Source organism: Orcinus orca, chromosome 11 (assembly GCF_937001465.1).
Source record: "Orcinus orca chromosome 11, mOrcOrc1.1, whole genome shotgun sequence".
Classification (NCBI taxonomy): Eukaryota; Metazoa; Chordata; class Mammalia; order Artiodactyla; family Delphinidae; genus Orcinus; species Orcinus orca.
Window position 1 is genome coordinate 66,281,478 of NC_064569.1, and position 20,742 is coordinate 66,302,219.

At 36.5% G+C, this 20,742-nt stretch overlaps 1 long non-coding RNA gene across 1 annotated transcript in view; it reads left to right on the forward strand.

Moving 5' to 3' along the window:
• Window positions 1-552: 552 nt before the first annotated feature.
• LOC125960434 (uncharacterized) overlaps window positions 553-20,742 on the forward strand; it is a 45,799-nt gene continuing 25,609 nt past the window's right edge. The window contains exon 1 of the long non-coding RNA XR_007470102.1: window positions 553-585. This is a non-coding gene — a long non-coding RNA (uncharacterized LOC125960434). The remainder of the gene's footprint in view (window positions 586-20,742) is intronic.

The following is a 20,742-nucleotide window of genomic DNA, read 5'->3' on the forward strand; positions in this document are numbered from 1 at the left end:
TGTTAGCATATAGAAATGCCACAAATTTCTATATATTAGTTTTGTATCCTGTAACTTTATGGAATTCATTGATAAAACTATCAGTGTTTGCAGATGAGATACTATACATAGAAAATCCTAACAATGCCATCAAGAAATTACTATAGCATAGTAATAATATAATAATATCAAAAGAAATGATTAAATATTAAAGGCTTTGAACAAATTGCTTCTGGAGGAAAATTATTGGTGTTACACAAGAAACCTCATGGCACTGTGCAGCCTAAGTCCATATTTAATTCAGACTTGAAGCAGAAAATTACTCTTCCTTCCAAAAGAGGTTTAAGTAACCCTTTAATTACCAGCATGTACATAATGCTAATTATGCAGGAGAAAACAATTATTAGGTCAGAGGTAAAAATCAGTTACTAAGTGCACTTATAAGAAAGATGCTAATATATATATTTTTTGATGCTAATATATTTATTGTGTAGCCATTTGTGATAACAAGTAAAACAGGCCATTACTATTTTTACATAGACTCCTGGAGCATGTCACACTTCTGCAAAGTCTGTGAACTTTGAGCATTTGCTGTAACAAAATCAGGTACAGTGTTAACTCTAGGGGAATAACTGCCATGAAGTTCTGGTTACCTTGCACAATCCAAGTAGGTAGAGGTTTGAATCACAGCTTATCTGAGTCTTGGCAGGATGCCTTATGATTCTCTTGGAGTACAAGAGGATAGGATGCCTCTAAGGAGCTGTTATGAGGCCATTTCCTACTCACCTTTTTTCCTCTGGGAGGCAATCTACAAAACAGTTTCTCATGGTCTCTGGGTTTTGATGAAGTATGGGGATTTCTACCCCATCCCCCTCAGTATAGTGTCAGAATATAAACCCACATAGCTACAGTCTGTCTTTGGTTCCTCAGCAATGGTGTCTCCAACAGATCTCATTGCCATCATCCAGCCCCTTTTGTTTCAATATTATCCTTCTTAGTGTGTGGAACAAGAATCACAGGGAACTGGCACCTTTGGTTTAATCTTCTTTCCATTGTCTATGTAAGTAATAAATGGTCTAAATCTGTAAGTGGCTCATTGTATCTTTACCAGCTGGATCAATCAAGCCTTGGGCTTGGCCTTGCCAATCTTATGTGTTAGCTTGACAGTAACAAGACCTCCAAATTGACTATGTCACATTTAAGGACAGAACATGAGATGTCATGAGGAATATGGAAGGAGTCCAGGAGAACTGAAACAATAAAATGATAAAGATATTTTGGATGGAGATCCTGTAGTGGCCATGTAATATATTCTAGTTGATTATAACCATCACTTTTAAATAATTAAATAGAAACAAAATGAGGGAAAAATAAAAATAGCATAATTATAGAAAAAATCAGAGTGCATAGCATTTAATAACGTTAAGCTAGCATACAAAAAGAGTTGTTATGTGAAACTTATGTTTCAGTTATTTATGTAAGTATTCCTCTATATCTGTTAACTATGGCCACAATAATTCTACATTTTAAAAAAAAAGCAACTAAATTTCATCAGCATACAATAAATTCTTTTTTAGCCCACAAATTGTGGGTTGGCTAGAGTTTGTCTGTTCTAGTCTAGGCTTCACTGAGTGCCTCTGCTGGTCTCAACAGGGCTCATTCACTGGAGAGGATGGGGGTTGGCTGATCTGGGGTCAACCTGGTTTGGTTGGCTCTGCTCCATGTATCTGTCATCCTCCTCCTGGGACCAGAGTGCTGACCTGGCATGTTCTTCCCATGACAGTGGAAAAGGAGGCACAATCACACATATGTTTTTCATGGTTCTTTTTATTATATCTGCCAATATCTGGCCAAAGCAAGTCACTTGCTGAACCCAGATAAGGGACAGGGGAGGACAGCCTTCCCAGAGTTGGAGGGCACTGTAAAGTTGCATGGTAAAGGGTATGGATGTATAATCCTGTTACAGGAGAGAGAGTGAAGAGCTGGAACAAAAATCCAGTTAGCTACATTCTCTGTAGCTGAAGTTTCTCTATCTGAATATATGCTTCCATGGAGTACTGTCATGTAGATTCAATTTTCTGTATCCAAATCAAAAAGCTTTACAGTGAATCTATATGCATGTGTTAACAAAAACATAAATTGCCTGTGAGTCTGAAAAGAAAATGTAAGATTAACTTGTCATCATATCTCAGCTTTTCTTCCAACAGGATCATGTTTTGTACTTCTGTCATTTAAATGTGTTTTGTATTTTGGCTATAATCTCCCCCACATTATTAAGTTAAAAAAAGTCTTCAAAAACAGGTAAAAGGCTTTAAGGAAACTAACTGAATTAAGAGCGCTAGAAAAGCTCATGTGCTAGAATAAAAACTTATATTTGAAGGTTAATAAAGTTATAAAGATAGAGGAAAGCACATGAAAGGGGTAAACTTGGACCTACATATGAGTAAGAAAGTTAGCAAAAATTGTAGAAATATATTTGATTCTAGAAAGCTTTACCATGATACCAGGGTACAATATAATCTTTTTGCAGTAACTAGGGAACATTGTGTGCTGTGTATCAATGGCCACAATTAGCATAGAATGTCTTCAAGCATCATGTTCAGACAGCAGAATATGTTGAACATACTCAAAAATCTGAGGAAGGAGGAAATGGAGGAGGGAGTTGCTTTAGTGAAGGAGTTGGGTTTCAAAGGAAAAGTTGGATGAATCAAGGGACCTAAGAAATTTTCTAAACATGCATCCCATGAAGAAGCCTGTAGCTTAATTGACCCTGTGCAGAATGACGATTACCTCACCTTTTTCTTATCTCCAATCATCTTTGCCCACGCCTCAGACCACCCTGCTTCTTAAACTCATATATAATCTTTAGCCCCTCTCCTTTGGGGAGGCAAATTTGAGACTTGTTCTCCCATTTCCTCACTTTGTTGCCTGGTGAATAAACTCTTTCCTGCAAACCTCTGCATCTCAGTTTGGCTTGCTGAGTGTCTGGCAGACAAACCTGTTTGGCAGCACTATCAGTGTTCCCTCAGACATAGCCCCCTTACAAACCAAACGCAGGCAGTCTCCTCAGCTGCCATCAGCAGCACTAGATAACATTTTCCCCACTCACAAATGCTTTCAAATCTTCCATCAGCCCAATACAGGGCATTTATAAGCATTTAAAGATAGGGTAAATTCACTGGTACTTTCCAGGGCTACATTCTTTAAAAATTCTTTAATAAGTACAGAGAATCTGCTCAGGTTATAAAACTGGAGCTCCTTACCTTAGTTCAATAATTTGGGATTTGTATGGTAGTTTCTTGAAGCTTGTTTATGCTTCAGAGACCTCATGCTCAGACAGAAAGAAAGGTTTTCAATATCCTTTAAGCTTTAAATCGGTTCCAGTGGAATTTCAACAGCAAATAGCACTAACTAAAAACTAGGCTTCCAAAGATCAACAAGCAGTTTTTTCCTCTCTCTCTGGCTATGAAAAGAAGTAAACTGGAAAAAGAATGCTATGAATAAAAATCTCAAGCATATTAAAATGTTCACATTCCCCAAGATAATTTCATTCAGAGCATTATAATTTGTATTTGACTATTTACCTATGAGGATTTCTACTTAAAGTCTATTAACCTAATAATCAACTTGCTGCAAACTGGGAGCAATGCTTGCTCTATCAGCAATCATTTCATTTTTAGTAAATTCCTAATAAATCAATATTTGTAATTGAAAACATTATCTAAACTCACCCAAGACTCAAGCTGATATAACGGAGGAAATATATATATATATATATATATATATATATATATATATATATATATATATTTTTTTTTTTTTTTTTTTACCTGCGTCGGATCTTAGTTGCAGCACGCGGGATCTTTGTTGCAGCATATGAGATCTTTTGTTGCAGTGTGCAGGCTTCTCTCTAGTTGTGGCGCACGGACTCCAGAGCGTGCAGGCTCAGTAGTTGCGGCTCGCAGGCTTAGTTGCCCCATGGCATGTGGGATCTTAGTTCCCCGATCAGGGATCGAACCCCTGTCCCCTGCATTGTAAGGCAGATTCTTAAGCACTGGACCACCAGGGAAGTCCCAACGGGGAAAATTTTTTAATGCAAGAAATTTAGATTTAATGTTGAACTCCAATGAAAGAAAGTAGTTCTAACATTATTCTTCCTTTTAAGACTACTTTTGAAGGACAAAAACAATAAGTCCCATTTCTAGTTCAAAAATAAGCTTCTCCCCAAACTATATGGAAGCCTGTTAGAAATATGTATTTGTTTCTTTTTATTTGTGAAAAGCTACTTAGAGTTCATCTCTCAAACCACTGAAAAAGATAGGTCCTCTTTGTTTAAAAAGAGGTTACTTTAAATGTGGCACTTGGAATAGTCCACTAGTTCCTGTGATCTAGGGCAATGAGGTGTGCCAAGTTGTTTGGCTGAATAAAGCTGTGCAAAATCTGACAAATGGCAGAGGACCATACTTGGGTTCTTATGCTTATTGGATTCACTGAACCCTTTTCTTTAGTACCACAGCGAGGCAGGGTAGGGAAACCTTTGTTCACAGTTGAGTTGCCAATATAGACTGTCACCTCCTATCTTACCACCGGAATCTAATGAAAACAATCTGAATTGTAATTCTATTCTTCACATTTTTCACAGTGGATGGCATTTCTTTTGCATTTTCAAAGAATATACTAACTCAACAAAAATGTAAATTAAAAGGTATATATCAAAATGTATTGAAGTTACCTGTATCTGAGACTAGATCTGCTGTTAGCCTCCGCAACTGGAGTGGTGTAGCACGTAACTAACATTCAGCACCTAATTAGGCGTTTAATGAATGTCAGTGGAATTGAAAATGAGCCGCTACATTTCATCATTTTTTTAAGCATAATGATGATATAGGAAAAAAAATAGGATTTAGAGTCAGAACATCTAAGCTCAAGTGCCAGCTCTGATAGTTACCAGCTTGATGTTGTCAGAAAAGTCACTAAACCTCACCAAGTCTCAATTTTTCTCTTACATAACATGATGATAAAAATAATTTTCTAACAGTATTATTAGTAGGATCAAAAAAGGTAAAGAATATGAAAGTGTTTATCAAATGAGATATCCAAATACTCTCAAAGGTAGCTAGAATATAAATAAAACATCAAAAACAAATTTAACTCACCAATATGATGAAAAAATTCTAATTAGTGTTACTATACCACTGGTGTTTGCCTTCTATTCTACCCTGGAATAAGCATTACTTCAAATGACAGTAACTTGGATTAAATAACTGAGTAATACTGGCACCAAAAGAGTACACCGAAATTAAATAACATAACAATATTCATAATCATTTGTCCTCTCATTGCAATTAGTTTATTCATTTCCCCTTTATTGGCAATTTTTCTATGTAATTTACTTTCATTCTTAGGACATTAGTGTATAAGGAGACAAAATATTTCCATTCATTAAAGAATATGTGCTGAGGTTTGATGAAATCATGTTTGATTATGTTTAATTTTAGTTTAATTTTCATCTTGTACATTTCACCTATAGGGATAATGGAATAATCTGAGGGAAAAAAAACAAAATGTTAATGCAATAATTTGTAAAGATTTGAGGTTTGATAGCAATGAGGAAATGAATAGCAAATAAGAAAGAAGGATTTCTGGGTAGTACTAATGTCTCATAGCAACAAGAACATGTAATAGCAATGAAATACATATATCTAAAAACACCATATCACATTCTACATTGTCAGAAAAATGTTAATATAGCAGTTAGTTAGGTTTGAACTAGCCAAATCCACTGTGTATAAGAAAGAATCACTGTCTTCCTGAGTATCTTTGGCTAAGTAAATATTGTTTGTAAATAAAACCAGGAATGGAGCAAATGGCACTTCAAAAATCTCAAACAGCCTTTACATGTTGATCACATCTGAAGGCCATTTTAACATTTGATGTGTTGCCTAGAAATTATTTTTAAATACTGTTTATAAAATATTTCATTTCCACTGTGTAACTTATCAGGAAATAACACATAATTATAATCATGTTTGCATTTATTATGCTTTAATATTTTCTTCAAAAATTGTAGCTTCAGGTTGCATATGGCTGGTCTACTGTTTCTAGTGTGCGGTACTCCTGAATCTCTGCATTCATTCAATCACAAAGTCCTGCCGGTTCCACCTCCAGTATCTTTTTAACTTGTCCACTTGACTGGGCTATCTGCTTTTAATCTTAACACCTTCTGCAACCCAATGCATCCTCCAAAGTTCAGCCAGAGTAAAATAATCTTTCTCCTACCATGCTCTGCGTATCATACTCCTCTTGAAGTATCCTAGCATTTCACTGACTTCGCAACTGAGTCCAGTCTTTTCAAAAGCTGGATAACCATTCCCCTCCACACAACTCAGGTCTTTTCTCTACCCATTTCCTATCACAGACTCCCACGTCCCACTCCATACCAATGCATGTATTCTGCTTCAATAATTCTCCATGCTCTCCTAGACCACTGAACTTCTACACATACTTTTTCCATTGTTTAAAGTGCTCTTCCTCTATTTTGTCTAGCTAATCCTTATCCATCAGATCTCAGGTTAGGTGTCACATTCTCTGGGAATACTGCAAACTAGAATGGGTTTCCTGCCTGTGTGCCCTCATCTTACCCTCACTTAGTTGCCACCATATCCCCAGTCTAGAAAAAAGATAATAAATTAGGCATTTAACAAAAAGACACTGAAAAAAATGAACAATGAAGGAAATGAATATTTCAGACAAAATTGTCATGTATAGTCAATCAAAATGTGACTCTCATTACATTTTAAACTAGAATATTTATGAATCACTTTCTAAACTCACTATTTTATAGGATCACTTAGTGATAAAATAGAAAGGTGTGTACTGAAAAATTCTCAAGGTAAAAGCAGAGATTTTGAGGGGGCACCTTCAAGATGGCAGAGGTGTAAGAAGTGGAGATCACCTTCCTCTCCACAAATACATAAAAAATATGTCTACATATGGAATAACTCCTAAAGAACACCTACTGAACAGTGGCGGAAGACCTCAGACTTCCCAAAAGGCAAGAAAATCCACACATACCTGGGTAGGGCAAAAGTAAAAAGAAAAAACAGAGACAGAAGAATAGGGATGGGACCTGCACCCCTGGGAGGGAGCTGTGAAGGAGGAAAAGTTTCCACACACTAGGAAGACCCTTCACTGGTGGAGACAGGGGGTGGGCGGGGGGAAGCTTCAGAACCACGAAGGAGAGTGCAGCATCAGGGGTGCAGAGGGCAAAGTGGAGAGATTCCCGCACAGAGGATCACTGCCGACCAGCTCTCACCAGCCTGAGAGGCTTGTCTGCTCACCCACCGGGGCAGGTGGGTGCTGGGAGCTGAGGCTAGGGCTTCGGAGGTCAGATCCCAGGGAGAGGACTGGGGTTGGCTGCGTGAACATAGCCTGAAGGGGGCTACTGTGCCACAGCTAGCTGCGAGGGAGTCTGGGAAAAAGTCTGGAACTACCAAAGAGGCAAGAGACCATTGTTTGGGTTGCACAAGGAGAGGGGATTCCTTCCCCCTTCTGCCCACAGAAGGCAGAGCACGGCCTAAAAGAGCTCCAGAGATGGGACAAGCCGCAGCTATCAGTTTGGACTCCAGAGATGGGCATGAAACGCTAACACTGCTGCTACAGCCACCAAAACTCCTGTGTACAAACACAGGTCACTATCTACACCCACAACTTCCCCCAGGAGCCTGTGAAGCCCGCCACTGCCAGGGTCCCATGATCCAGGGAAAAGTTCCCCAGGAGAATACACGGTGCACCTCAGACTGTTGCAACATCACGCCGGCTTCTGCCGCCGCAGACTCACCCTGCATTCCAATTATAAATACCATACCCCTGCCTCCCCCCGGCCTGAGTGAGCAAGAGCCTGCTAATCAACCGCTGCTTTAACCCCATTCTGTCTGGGTGGGAACAGAAGCCTGAGGGTGACCTACACACAGAGGTGCGGCCAAAACCAAAGCTGAACATCAAAAGCTGTGCGAACAAAGAAGAGAAAGGGAAGTATCTCAGTGCAGGCTCAGGAGCAGTGGATTAAATCCCCACAGTCAACTTGATGTACCCTGCATCTGTGGAATACCTGAATAGACAATGAATTATCTCCAAATTGAGGCAGTAGACTTTAGGAGCAACTGTAGACTTGGGGTTTGCTGTCTACCACTGATTTGTTTTTGATTTTTATGTTTATCTTAGTATAGTTTTTAGTGCTTGTTATTGCTGGATTTTTTTATTGGTTTCGTTTCTCTCTTTTTAATTATTATTTTTTTATTTTAATAATATTTTTATTTATTATTATTTTTTTCTTTCTTTTTTTTTCTCACTTTTCTTCTGAGCCATGTGGCTGACAGGGTCTTGCTGGTCCGTCCTGGTGTCAGGCCTAAGACTCCAAGGTGGGAGAGCCAGGTTCAGGACATTGGACCACCAGAGACTGCCCAGCCCCATGTAATGTCAGTTGGTGAGAGCTCTCCCAGAGCTCTCTGTCTCAACGCTGAGACCCAGCTCCACCCAATGGCCAGAAAACTCCAGTGCTGGATGCCCCATGCCAAACAACAAGGAAGACAGGAACACAACCACATCCATTAGCAGAGAGGGTGCCTAACATCACTAAGTTCATAGACACCCCAAAACATGCCACCAGATGTGGCCTTGCCCACCAGGAAGACAAGATCCAGCCCCACCCACCAGAACACAGGCACCAGTCCCCTCCACCAGGAAGCCTACACAAGCCAATGAACCAACCTCACCCACGGGGGGCAGACACCAAAAACAAAAGGAAATATGAACCTGCAGCCTGCAAAAGGAGACCTCAAACACAGTACGTTAAACAAAATGAGAAGACAGAGAACTATGCAGCAGATGAAGGAACAAGATAAAGACCCACCAGACCAAACAAAAGAAGAGAAAATAGGCAGTCTACCTGGAAAAGAATTCAGAGTAATGATAGTAAAGAGGATACAAAATCTTGGAAGTAGAATGGAGAAAATACAAGAAACATTTAACAAGGACCTAGAAGAACTAAAGAGCAAACAAACGATGAAAAACACAATTAATAAAATTACAAATTCTCTACAAGTACTCAATAGCAGAATAACTGAGGAAGAAGAACGGATAAGTGACCTGGAAGATAAAATAGTAGAAATAACTACCGCAGAGCAGAATAAAGAAAATAGAATGAAAAGAATTGAGAACAGTTTCAGACACCTCTGGGACAACATTAAACACACCAATATTCGAATTATAGGGGTCCCAGAAGAAGAAAAAAAAAGAAAGGGTCTGAGAAAATATTTGAACTGATTATAGTCGAAAACTTCCCTAACATGGGAAAGGAAGTAGTCAATCAAATCTAGGAAGCACAGAGAGTCCCATACAGGATAAATCCAAGGAAAAACATGCCAAGACACATATTAATCAAACTATCAAAAATTAAATACAAAGAAAAAATATTAAAAGCAGCAAAGGAAAAGCAACAAATAGCATACAAGGGATTCCCCATAAGGTTAACAGCTGATCTTTAAGCAGAAACTCTGCAAGCCAGAAGGGACTGGCGGAACATATTTAAAGTGATGTAAGGGAAAAACCTGCAACTAAGATTACTCTACCCAGCAAGGATCTTATTCAGATTTAATGGAGAAATTAAAACCTTTACAGACAAGCAAAAGTTAAGACAATTCAGCACCACCAAACCACCTTTACAACAAATGCTAAAGGAACTTCTCTAGGCAGGAAACACAAGAGAAGGAAAAGACCTACAACAAACCCAAAACAATTAAGAAAATGGTAATAGGAACCTACGTATCTTTAAATGTAAATGGATTAAAAGCTCCAACCAAAAGACACAGATTGGCTGAATGGATACAAAAACAAGACCCATATTTATGCTGTCTACAAGAGACCCACTTCAGACATAGGGACACATACAGACTGAAAGTGAGGGGATGGAAAATGATATTCCATGCAAATGGATATCAAAAGAAAGCTGGAGTAGCAATTCTCATATCAGACAAAGTAGACTTTAAAATAAAGACTATTACAAGAGACAAAGAAGGACACTACATAATGATCAAAGGATCAATCCAAGAAGAAGATATAACAATTGTAAATATTTATGCACCCAACATAGGAGTACCTCAGTACATAAGGCAAATGCTAAGAGCCATAAAAGGGGAAATCGACAGTAACACAGTCATAGTAGGGGAATTTAACACCCCACTTTCACCAATGGACAGATCATCCAAAATGAAAATAAATAAGGAAACACAAGCTTTAAAAGACACATTAGACCAGATAGACTTAATTGATATTTATAGGACATTCCATCCAAAAACAACAGAATACACTTTCTTCTCAAGTGCTCATGGAACATTCTCCAGGATAGATCATATCTTGGGTCACAAAGCAAGGCTTGGTAAATTTAAGAAAATTAAAATCGTATCAAATATCTTTTCCGACCACAATGCTATGAGACTAGATATCCATTACAGGAAAAAAACTGTAAAAAATACAAACACATGGAGGCTAAACAATACACTACTAAATAACCAAGAGATCACTGAAGAAATCAAAGAGGAAATCAAACAATACCTAGAAACAAATGACAATGAAAACACAACGACCCAAAGCATATGGGATGCAGCAAAAGCAGTTCTGAGAGGTTTATAGCAATACAGTCCTACCTCAAGAAATAAGAAACATCTCAAATAAACAACCTAACTTTACACCTAAAGCAAACAGAGAAAGAAGAACAAAGAAAACCCAGAGTTAGCAGAAGGAAAGAAATCATAAAGATGAGAACAGAAATAAATGTAAAATAAATGAAGGAAATAGTAGCAAAGATCAATAAAACTAAAAGCTGGTTCTTTGAGAAGATAAACAAAATTTAAAAACCATTAACCGGACTCATCAAGAAAAAAAGGGAGAAGACTCAAATCAATAGAATTGGAAATGAAAAAGGAGAAGTAACAACTGACACTGCAGAAATACAAAGGATCATGAGAGATTACTACAAGCAAGTATATGCCAATAAGATGGACAACCTGGAAGAAATGGACAAATTCTTAGAAAAGCAGAACCTTCTGTGACTGAACAAACATATCCAACAGCATATTAAAAGGATCATACACCATGATCAAGTGGGGTTTATCCCAGGAATGCAATGATTCTTCAATATTCACAAATCAATCAATGCGATACACCATATTAACAAATTGAAGGGTGAAAACCATATGATCATCTCAATAAATGCAGAAAAAGCTTTCAACAAACCTCAACACCAATTTATGATAAAAACTCTCCAGAAAGTGGGCACAGAGGGAACCTACGTCAACATAATAAAGGCCTTATATGACAAACCCACAGCCAACATCGTTCTCAGTGGTGAAAAACTGAAACTATTTCCACTAAGATCAGGAAGAAGACAAGGTTGCTCACTCTCACCGCTATTATTCAACATAGTTTTGAAAGTTTTAGCCACAGCAATCAGAGAAGAAAAACAAATAAAAGGAATCCAAGTCGGAAAAGAAGTAAACATATCACTGTTTGCAGATGACATGATAGTATACATAGAGAATCCTAAAGATGCTACCAGAAAACTACTAGACCTAATCAGTGAATCTGGTAAAGCAGCAGGATACAAAATTAATGCCTAGAAATCTCTTGTATTTCTATACACTAATGATGAAAAATCTGAAAGAGAAATTAAGGAAACACTCTCATTTACCATTGCAACAAAAAGAATAAAATACCTAGGAATAAACCTACCTAAGGAGAAAAAAGACCTGTATGTAGAAAACTATAGGACACTGATGAAAGAAATTAAAGATGATACAAACAGATGGAGAGATATACCATTTTCTTGGATTGGAAGAATGAACATTGTGAAAATGACTATACTACCCAAAGCAATCTACAGGTTCAATGCAGTCCCTATGATACTACCAATGGCATTTTTCACAGAACTATAAAAATACTTCCACAATTTGTATGTAAACACAAAAGGCCCCAAATAGCCAAAGCAATCTTGAGAAAGAAAAATGGAGCTGGAGGATTCAGGCTCCCTGACTTCAGACTATACTACAAAATAATAGTAATTAAGACAGTATGGTACTGGCACAAAAATAGAAATATAGATAAATGGAACAGGATAGACAGCCCAGAGATAAACCCATCCATATATGTCACCTTATCTTTGATAAAGGAGCCAAGAATATACAATGGAGAAAAGACAGTCTCTTCAATAAGTGATGCTGGGAAAACTGGATAGCTACATGTAAAAGAATGAAATTAGAACACTCCCTAACACCGTATACAAAAATAAACTCAAAATGGATTAAAGACCTTAATGTAAGGCTGGACACTATAAAACTCTTAGAGGAAATGATAGGCAGTATACTCTATGACATAAATCACAGCAAGATCCTTTTTGACCCACCTCCTAGAGAAATGGAAATAAAAACAAAAATAAACAAATGGGACCTAATGAAACTTAAAAGCTTTTGCACAGCAAAGGAAACCATAAACAAGACCAAAAGACAGCCCTCAGAATGGGAGAAAATATTTGCAAATGAAGCAACTGACAAAGGGTTAATCTCCAAAATTTACAAGCAGCTCATGAAGCTCAATAACAAAAAAACAAACAACCCAATCCAAAAATGGGCAGAAGACCTAAATAGACATTTCTCCAAAGAAAATATACAGATTGTCAACAAACACATGAAAGGATGCTCAACATCACTAATCACTAGAGAAATGCAAATCAAAACTACCGTGAAGTATCACCTCACACCAGTCAGAATGGACATCATCAAAAAATCTACAAACAATAAATGCTGGAGTGGTTGTGGAGAAAAAGGAACCCCTTGCACTGTTGGTGGGAATGTAAAGTGATACAACCACTATGGAGAACAGTATGGAGGTTCCTTAAAAAACTAAAAGTAGAACTGCCATATGACCCAGCAATCCCACTACTGGGCATATACCCTGAGAAAACCAGAATTCAAAAAGAGTACTGTACCACAATGTTCATTGCAGCTCTATTTAAAATAGCCTGGACATGGAAGCAACTTAAGCGTCCATTGACAGATGAATGGATAAAGAAGATGTGACACATATATACAATGGAATATTACTCAGCCATAAAAAGAAACAAAATTGAGTTATTTGTAGTGCGGTGGTTGGACCTAGAGTCTGTCATACAGAGTGAAGTAAGTCAGAAAGAGAAAAACAAATACCGTATGCCAACACATATATATGGAATCTAAAAAAAAAAAAGGTTCTGATGAACCTAGAGGCATGACAGGAATAAAGACGCAGACGTAGAGTATGGACTTGAGGACACAGGGATGGGGAAGGGTAAGGTAGGACGAAGTTAGAGAGTAGCACTGATGTATATACGCTACCAAATGTAAAATAGATAGCTAGTGAGAAGTGGCTGCATCGCACAGGGAGATCAGCTTGGTGCTTTATGACATCTTAGATGGGTGGGATAGGATGGATGGGAGCTAGATGCAAGAGGGAGGGGATATGGGGATATATGTATACGTATAGCTGATTCACTTTGTTATACAGCCGAAAGTAACACAACATTGTAAAGCAATTATACTCCAACAAAAATGTTAATAAATAAATAAATGAGGAAAAAAGGAGTTTTTTTAAGGGAGAAATGGACCTCAAAATTTGTTGAATGTATAAAATAATTGTTTATAATGCTTATAATGTTTATATAATGTTTATAATAAGCTTAGCCAACATGTTGATAGAATTTTAGTGACAAATGGCCCTTGAGGGAATAAAATAATATACATGGCTCAATGGGAAGGTAAAAAAAAATGACAAACATATGACTATTAAATTAGTGTTAATCTGAGTAAAGAGAAAATAAGTTGGCAAATGTCTGAACCTTGAAGCCAAACAAATATAGGATCAAATTCTAACTCTACCAGTTTTTAATTGAATGACTTTGGAGTATGAAAATTCTTCAAGCCTCAATTCTTTCATAAATAAAATGAGAATGATTGTAATGCATCCTCCCATATAAGATTTGGAGAATAAACTTTTCTAAAGAACTACTACAATATCTAGCACAAAGTGGAAATGCATTCAGTGTTAGTTATATAGTTAATATTATGAAATATAGTGGAATGAATGAGATCACTGTGAAGTATAGTCATGACAGAAGACCTCATGTAGAAATTATTTTCATCCTGGCTTTGAAGATGGGTAACACTGAGAAAGTGATGGAGAGAGTATGGGCAGGCTGGGTCCATAATTCATTCACACTTTTACTATGGAACATATATTACAGATTAGCTTGTGCCATTGTTACTCATGAATAACAAATATTCTCTACTACATTGCAAATTATTAGAGAAAAGGGAGCATATTTGACCAACTCTGTGAACTTCTTGGCAACTAGCATATAGTACGTTCAAAATATTTTATTGCTGTTATTAATTTAAATAGCTGTGTGAGTTACTCTAAGGAAAAGAGTCTGATTGATCACTGAGGCAAAGTTAAATAGTTTGAGTGAGGTTCTATTATGGAGGACCTTCAAAACCAGGCAAAATATATACTCAGTTCTAATAAAAGTCTTAAAATAGGCCCTGAGTAACTGAGTTAAACAATAGAACTACCTAGTTTTACTAAATTAATATAAAAGATCACGTAGAAGAAGAAATATGCAAGTATTGGCAGTAATATTTTTAAAGAAAAATGCTGAAAGGAAGTATATACTAATATTTATTAAAATTGCCATGAAGTAAATATAATCAAAACCACATGACATAGACCAATAGATAGAAGATGTCTAAAGCCCAGACACAGATCCAAAAGTGGACTATTTTAGCCACATTCTGAAAGACTGAAGGTCAGAGACTAAAGAAAATTCTTTCAGCCGGTGGAATATTAGCCATATATCTCATTGTCCACTTTGTCTGCAAAGATAGATGGCTTGAGGGAAGGAGCTGTACCAATTATTATTGGGCTGTGGCTAATGATTAGGGACTTGTAAGAAACAAGATTAAAGACTTGTGACTAGAACATTAGGGAAGAAATACTCAACAAAACACTTTCACAGTGAAGCAGACCATTAATAATCTGATGCACCTGTTCAACTACTCTGGAAGTAGGTTAGCCTCCTTCCCAGCAAACTAGAACTTTCTCAGTGGACTCATAACAAGGTGGGTGGCCAGGCTGGCATGGATATAGAACACACGTGGACATAGCACCATGGAGTTCTCTTCATGAAGACTTATCTCTCTTCCACCACTGTCACCTAGTTTTTTAGATGTGATGACTAAATCTAGAACCTCATCATGCTATCAAGCCTTAATAAAATCAGCCAGCTAGAAGACGACAGATTGACTACACTGGATCTCTTCCATCATGAAGGAAGCAGTAAATAATCTTTGTGGAAATAGACACATTATGCTTTTGAATTTGCTTTCCTTACCCATCATGCTTCTATCTGAGCCACCATCTGTGGACTTACTAATGCATCAACATTTTGTCCCACACAACACTACTTCTAATCACCAGACAAATGACAAAAGACATAGACAAAGGGCTAATATCCATGGGATTTATTGGTCTTATCACCCGTAAAATAGTAGAAAGGCCTAGTGAAGACTTGATTATGTCCTCAGCTAGAGGACATAATATCAAGACATTGCTGTCCACCAACTCTTAGTAATTACTCACTCTATACTTCTAACAGAATTAGATTCTGGATAGAAGTTCCTTAGATAGGAGATTTATTCAGGCTTAACTCAGACACTGAATCTATATTTCTCAGTGTAGAGCGAACCCTAAGAATAATGGGAGTAAATGGAAATAGCATCTATTGAGTACCTATTTAATAATATGTGCTGGGCATAGTGTTAGGTCTGTATTGCAGGTGAGGAGATAAGCTTATGAAAGTTAAGTCACAAATATGATGTGTGCTTGAGTGTAGATAGGAACCCAGGTGTTTTTTATTCCAAAGCCCACAGTTTTCTAATGTGCAATGCCGGAAGAAGGCTAGATAATTCCCTTACTAAAGAAATTTCTACAAACTTTAAAAATATTGAAGAATAGGGGATTTTGCATGTACTTCAAAGAATGAGTAAGATCTCTCAGAGTTGGAAAATTAAAGGTTTTAAGAATGAACATATCCAGGTAGATACATTTCTTGTTTATTCTTTTGTCTGCTTAATCCTTACTTATCTTCTCTACATGCAAATGCTAAGAGAAGAATTTTATGTCTTGTACATTATTATAACCCCAGCGCCTCAATACATGGCACTTGACAAGTACTCATGTATATCTGTTTTATGAATGAATGAATGAGGCAAACCTCAAATGATTTCCAGTCAACTATCTCCCACCCTGCCACAGATTCCACCCTTCTACAAATTGAGGTTCAAAGAGTAACTACGTAAGGGGCTCTTTGGTGCATAATAGACCAACACCATCTGTCTGATGTTAGTGTACAGTTGAAGGATTTCCTTTTTTGAGCAATGACTATATCTGTACATTTAGGAATATGCATTTGGGATCATGAGAAAACACTGAATATTGGGAGCCTGTGACCCTAGTACTGACTGTTCCTAATAAGCTGTGAGATCTTGAACAGGTAACTCAATGACCTGAGCAATGTATTTCTTTATCTGAGAAATGAATAGGTTTAAGCAATTGATCTCTCAAACCATCTCTGTAATCTAAAATTCAATGACTCTAAGAATTACATTGTCAATTGTTTTGTTTTTCTGATGAGTAAGATATTTTTATTTTGCCTATATTCTAACATGTAAGCAATTTGTGGAATAGGACATATTTATTTGCATCTTAGTTTTTATTTATAGTACATAACAATAAAAATATATCATATGTAAATATAAAATAGAAAACAATAGAAAATAGTACATGACATACATTTAATTTCGTTGGCTAAGATTATTAGCTTTTCTTTTTTTCTGATTATATATTTTAGTCGCATAGTTTTTAGTTTCTATCCAAAAAATTACTCTGTAACAAAACTGCTTAAGGTATTCAATTCTCCCTTAAAGATAAATTGAGAAGCAAGCTCTTTTCACTACCTCTTAGGGAATCACATAATACCTTCACTTCAACAGACAAAGAGCTTGATTACTGTTATTCAGTTACTAAATTGATAACATTTAAAGGTCCAAGGCATTTAATTTTTTTAAATGAATTAAAAATACATGGGAGATATTTTGTTTTTACTGACTTTACAAAAATCCCTGATTAACACACCAGATGCCACAGTTCTTCAAGCCTGATGAAGGCTCCCTGGAGTTAATATCCTTTCAGCCGTTGTTGCCAAAGAACTGAAGCAGATTGTGAAGGCTGCATAATCATATGATTTTTCTCCTATTGAGGAACTACTGACACGAGAAAAATCAACTGCCTTGATGAAAAAAGTTTAAAATAATAGAATTCTGAATAATGAAAAATTTTAAATGCAGGTCAGTAGTATGGTATCCTTTGACATTCTAGTTCTGAAGCCTGTATTTCAATTCCTTCTCATTGAAATGAAAATCATACATTTTATCGTCATGGAACCAAAAATGTCTATGACAGTCTGGCTAAAGAGAGAGATGCTTTAGTTGGTACAGGTTGTGGGTATGGATGATATAAATAAAAATGGGAGATAAGGAAGATTAAATTGCTTGAGAAACTTTATTTTTTAATTGAATTTTCACATCCATTTAGATTATATATTCACTAATTAAGGCTATCACAAACAATCATGGACATGAATCAGCCAATGAAGCAGCACATTTACACCTAAATACAGAGAGAGTCACAGAAACCTATTTCACTGTGCCACTGTGGTCAAAATGGCTAACTGTGGAAGACACTGTTAATTCTCCCTTCTTCTTTACTAACATCATGATTTTAATTAGGGAAGCAATATGTCCCCCTAGTGATGGATCATGATAATAAATCATGACCATATTTTTCCCTGATTTCCCAACCTCCCGTCAAGCTAGGATGGCTATGGGATCTAGCTCTGGCCAAAAAGACTTAAAAGGAAGTCTGCTGAAGGAGTTTCTGGGAAAGCTTTTCCTTTCATGATAAAAAGGGATATATGTACCTAGCAGAACACTTTTCTCTTCAGCCATTATCCCACATCACTTTTGTATTCAAGAGAAAACAAACATGAGATTTTCCAAAGAACTACAAAGACACTGGTCCTTATATCACTGAGATCACTGAGATCCTGAGCCAACATTAGCCACCATCTACTTCTAGGAGTCTGTTAAAAAATAAACTAGATATTTACCACTGCAAGATAGGTTTTCTACTACTTGCAGCCAAACATTGGCATATTACTTTATTTATATTACTTTCTAGTTAATATACCAACTGTTCAGAATTGCATCCCACTCTAACGATTCTTATTAACAAACCGGCATCTCTTGCCCGGATCAGCCATATGATCAGACTTCTTGCCTCTAGTTTAATCCATTTGCCATCAGATCATCTTTCTATAATCTAAAATCTGTTTACCTCCTCTTTAAGACCCTTCAGTGGTTCCCCAGTTCTATTAGGATAAAATTCAAAACCTTGTCATAACCTGAAAGACTGGCACATGATTGCTTCTCCAGTTTCATTAATTCATTTATTTTTTATTAATTATTTTATTCTAAAATAAAAAATATAAAAAATTTTATATTGCTTTAAATTTATCATATATATATATATATATTTTTTTTAAGGATCTAATAAATAAGGGGCCAACACAAGCCTATCACCATGTAGTTTCCTTTTTAATCACAATTTCCCATTCTTTGGCCCAAAGTATGTACCTTACCCCAGATCCCATGTTAGAAGCCTTAACCAGTCAGCTGCGTGGGCTCTAGTCTTAACTCATTATGTGTAGATACAAAATTAATTTCTGGTCTTCTATGTCATGAAACTCAAAATAATTTCAAAAAGAATTTAACAAACATTTCTGTAACATATAAGGATACTGAGATCTAATCTGTGGCTCATCAGTATTACAAAGCAATCATTGAGGGCCAGCCAAACCTCCATTTTCAGGTTTTTTTCACTTGATTCTTCATTTCCCTTTGAGAAACCAATAGCTTGCACGTAGAATTATCCAGTTGTTCCCTTATTTAACTAGCTATAACCATAAGTTAGTAATCTTTGTTAGTAAATATGGCTGCTTTTAGAATTGACATTAGTAAGGCAGTAAAACAAAAGTATAAACATGCCACCAACAAATTAAGTTGAAAGGAACAATTGCAAATCTATTTTGGTATTAATCGAAACAGATCACTCCTAGAAATGCACATTGGTAATGCCTCAGCTAACATTAAGCAGTCACAAAATGATATACATATCTAAAACCAATTGGCAAATATAAGATAAAGTAACCAAAACTGACATTAACACATATATTTTTAGCAATTTAAAACTATTCCATCTACACTCTTGCACTTCAGACAATGTAGAGTGGTAACATTCTATACACTCAACTTGAAGATTATTTTTCTCTCACAAATTTTATATACATAGAAATATTTCAAAAATAGATTCTCAATGCAAGAAATAAATATATATTGGGTACATGTATAGGAAAAAATTTAAATCTATGCAGTCATGTAGAAACATGCAGATTATCAAGCTAATGTGTATTAAAAACTCATTTTACATACAAAATGATAAAATCTACTTCTGTTCACAACTTTATCTATGAACAGATCATCCATCACAAGACCTATAAAAATCATACCAGGTCTTATATTGCCTTGTGCTTTGCAGTGGTGAAAGCTTTGTTTGCACTTGCTTTATCATTTTATCCTTACAACAAATCTGTCAAGACAGATATTTTTCTCGATACAGATATTTAGAGTGGATTCCCCAAATATTTTAACTGAACTGGACAGAATAGCATTCACACATTATGGACTTAAGTCTTTGATGTTTTTATTTAGTAGCTTTGTATAATGTAAAATCAGTCATTGGACTCAAGCATAGTCACGTTTGAATTCTGGTTGTGAAGTGTTTTAGCTGCATGATGTCATCTAACTTTTCTAAGTAAAAAGGGTGTTGGCAAGATTTGTTGACATTGTTGACAAGATTAGATAGGTTGCCTAGCAGAGTCCTGAAATATAGCAAGCACTCAAGATGCTGCCCCACTGTCCCTCTTTCATGTCCTCTCTCCTTCTTTTCCTTCCTTAAAGACATGTCCATAGGTTTAAGAAAAGGAAGCCTGAAAAAATAAAATGACAAGCATTTCTACTTCATGGAAAAAATGGCAAGTCTCTATAAATTTTCCTGAGTTTTCCTAAGAATAGATTTCAATTATTGAAAATTCATTGTGCTGAACCCATAGCCTAGTTTGTAAAACCAAAAGACAAAAATAATTTACAGGTGTTTTAGTTATCTATTACTGTGTAACAAAATACCCCCCAAATTATCAGCTTACGTTGACCAACATGTATTATCTCAACTCTATTTAAGAGGGTCAGGAATTCAGGCAGGGATTAGCTGCATGGTTCTGGCTCAGAATCTCTTATGAGATTGTAGTCAAGTCAACCAAAGTTGCTATCCTCTTAAGGGGCTGAAAATCCATTTCCAAGTTCACTCATGTGACCTCTGATGGAGGTTTCAATTCTTTACCACATGGACCTCTCTGCAGAGGCCTCTCCTGCTCACACAACATTATGACTTTCCCTAAAGCAAGTGGTGATTGAGAGAAAAAGACAGAAGCTCCAGTCTTTTACA